The 3662-nt window shown below is 34.9% G+C and overlaps 1 long non-coding RNA gene across 1 annotated transcript; it reads right to left on the bottom strand.

Annotated features, from left to right (window-relative positions):
* Positions 1 to 939: 939 nt before the first annotated feature.
* LOC129887668 (uncharacterized) lies at positions 940 to 3331 on the bottom strand. The gene is made up of 3 exons (XR_008766451.1): positions 3155 to 3331; positions 2249 to 2290; positions 940 to 1409 (listed from the first exon to the last, which is right to left on the bottom strand). It is a non-coding gene; the product is annotated as an uncharacterized LOC129887668 (long non-coding RNA).
* Between the last annotated feature and the right edge of the window lie 331 nt (positions 3332 to 3662).

Genomic DNA, 3662 nt, shown 5'->3' on the forward strand with positions numbered 1-3662 from the left:
GTGTAGGGTCTGAAAAAGTCCTCCACTTTTTTTTACCTCTCCTCAAGAGCTTTCATTTTAGCTTCATTGGTAATTCGAATCCACAACTTAACGGTTAGAGGTGGACAATAGTTACCACTTGAGCAACTCTCTCTTGTCAAGACCCCCTCTTCAAATGGGGGTATATTAGACTGCCTACCTTAATGAAAGCGTCAATATTCGCTAATTCCACAACTTGAATCGATGATTTATAAGTCATGAAAAGATAACTTTAACGTTGCTTGAAGATTCCGTTCGCATGAATAAGAAAGAAGGAAAATATAGAGTTTGCATGAACAATGCATTTATAAGAAAGTTACCACAAAAAGGTAGCCCTGTGGAAAATTAGGTATTTGGTGAGTTTCATCTCATTTAGGGCATGAAAATCTAATTGTTTAGACAGCAAGGGCATGTTTGTGCCTAATTTTAAATGATGGACATTTATATGCAAGATTGCATAGTCTAGAGGTATATCTGACTTTTTTTTTGATATAAGATATGAATTCAAAGTTAATATAGTTATGTGAGACTTATTTTTGTCTCACAAATTGAAATAAATGAATATGTTCTCATCATCTATTAATGCAAAATAGGAAGAGCTAAATTCTTGTTGGAGCAATATATAGTCAGTCTCTTGTTAATCGATATGAATGTCTATGCATGTGGCGATAAAAAAGACTACTAAAATTACATTACTCATGATGACTTGCAAGAGCTCAAAACTCAAATCTAGAATTTTATATCAAGTTTGTCATGCCTCATAACTTCAAACCTTGCGACCAACGTCAGATAATTAGGGACGGAGCTAGTAAGGGTCTAGGGGTTTATCTGAACGGCATTTAGCTGAAAATCACATTGTTTATACATGGTTAAAATTATTTTTATTTACATATATAGTAAATGTTGAACTGCCTTTGTCACGACCTAGCCCCGTGACTAGTGTCCAAATTGGACCCTCGTATACACACATATTATCTATAGTCAATCGGCAATTAAGCATGATAAAGGATTTATATGGGTAGCACGTTGTCTCAAACTGTTACTTATATATATACTAAAATCACCTATTTCTTGGGGAGTCTTAATTGTCAAAAATAAGATAACATAATATGTAAGCCGACAAGGCTTCCATTCTGAATGTAAACGTCCAAAAACATAAGTCATACTAGTACACCGGACAACATCTATATACAACCCACTCATATGTCTACAGACCTCTAAGAGAATTAACAATAGCATATGACGGGACAAGGCCCCGTCGTACCCCTAAATACACAAATATATACATTATAAGGATTAGTACCCAAAGTTTGGGCTCCGAGACAATGGAGCACTTCAAACCCGTTGAGTAGAATCCTAAGTTGGCGGCTCTCCAAAATGAGTATTTGTACCTGCAGGCATGAAATGCAGCCCCCCGAACAAAAGGGGGTCAGTACGAACTATGTACTGAGTATATAAAGCATAAAATACCGTAAAGGAGATCACATCTGAAATAAAGATTCAGGAGTCAAGTATCATAATCAATAAATTACTGTACCTATGTCTTATAAAATGAAGACATGCATATCATCATCATATATCGTACCTGGCCCGTTATGAGACTCGGTGTCACAATTATATCAATATATCGTCATATGTATATATATACCATACCCGGCCCTCTAGCAAGGGACTCGGTGAATAGAGTAGTGTACACTGATACCGTACCCGGCCCATTATGGGACTCGGTGCCATAATCATATCGTCATATCATCATAATATCATATTATCATATCACGTACCCGGCCCTCTAGTAAGGGACTCGGTGAATAATGTAGTGGAATCCATACATGATAACATACCCGGCCTATCGTAGGACTCGGTGAATAATACCATAACAATATGCACGAATAAGGTATCATTAGCAACCTTGCGAAATTTTATCATTATCGGAGACTTAATAGAATAAGCAAAATAGTCCATCATTTGAAAACCAAGACAATAGTCATTATGAATCACACCAATTATGGATTATACTAAAATATGAATTATACCACAACATGAGTTATACCAACTAGGATGGCTGGAATCATACACATGAGTCAAGACATAACAATATAAATTTTGAAAATCAAGAACGGTAGCCATCCGAGTATATCTACGAATACGAGTTTCTTTGGAATTTAAGCATACGTCATTCGTTCGTTTCATATGGATCATGCCAAAAGAAGAAAATGTTAACTTTACATACCTTTAGCGTTTATACGTATATGTTGTCCAATATTGTCTCAACCTATATTAAAACGTTAAGCACTATGATTAAGCTATGGACAAGAATAAAACGTAGTCTATCGTTAGTAGGTTATTTCTAAAAAAAATTGGACAGCACCTCCCCTATACCGCTCACTTTTCCCACTTTCAAACCAGCCATATAATCATCAACCAACATCAACAATCCAAAATATTGACACAAAATAAGATTTATTATTCATGTTACCAAAGCAGTAAATTCGGAAAGTCAAGTACCTCACGTTGTATCTAAATTTTGAAAATGAAAACGGCAAAACTGGACTTTATAACCTTCATGAAACATTTATATCTCTGTCTTAAGTTTCTAATGCAAAAGAAATCAACTCAAAATTCATTTTCTACAAAGAGATATCATCAAAATACGAACAGCTATACATGAAGGAATTTTCAATCCAGAATCTGGACAGAATTTGTCTTATGATTCATGCTCAGTTTTTGACATAATAACAGCAGATATAGACTAAGACATAAACATAAGAGTTGTAGGTACGTGTATTAGCTTTCCAAAACATGTTTAATATCTAAAATCGAAGGTCTACACAATGAGATATTCCAGAATTACTACCAGCTACTCAATTCCAAAAACGGGTTTGAACATTCACAATCTTCATACACCTTTTTCCTCCAAATTCAAGAACAACAACTCATCAACAACATCAAAAAAATATCAACCATTATTATACATTATCACTAAGATAATTCCATCTATTTAATCTACCTAAAACAACCCTTTAACCGATAACTCTCAACAAATCACCAAACTAGTTTATAACACTATTTTCTCCGTTCTAATCCGTTAAAACTCTAACTAAACTTGTTAACAATGAAAAGGAGACTTTAATATTACCTTAAATTTGCAGCACCACATAAAATCTTCTCCTTATTGGCTGATTTCTAGCTCAAATTGAAGCCAACGCGACGTACAACAATTTTCTCTTCATGAGCTTCGGGTTTCGGGACTTGAATTTTGGTCGGATTTGGGATTTCTCTCAAGAACTCCCTTTCTCTCTCTCTCTGGAAATTTTCAGAATTATGTTGGTCTAAAGTATGAAGGAATAGTTACAAAAAATCAGATCTAATTTCGTGGGTATTGGGCCTGACCCGAATTAGAATTGGGTTGGGCTGAATTCACTATTTAGTTTGGCCTATTAGACTTAAAACGTCTATATCTTATTACTCCGATATCACATTTCATCCCACGACCTATGGTTGGAAAGATATTTCAATTATCTACAACTTTCATGTTGAGAGTTTTCCCAAATTCTCAAATTATAAAGAGGTTATGGCCTCCCGAAGTCAGCTTACCCGAAACGTGACTTTAAGAAAAACATATTTGATGGCTTCTATTTTGATTT

This window comes from Solanum dulcamara, chromosome 4 (assembly GCF_947179165.1).
Source record: "Solanum dulcamara chromosome 4, daSolDulc1.2, whole genome shotgun sequence".
In the NCBI taxonomy this organism is placed as follows: domain Eukaryota; kingdom Viridiplantae; phylum Streptophyta; class Magnoliopsida; order Solanales; family Solanaceae; genus Solanum; species Solanum dulcamara.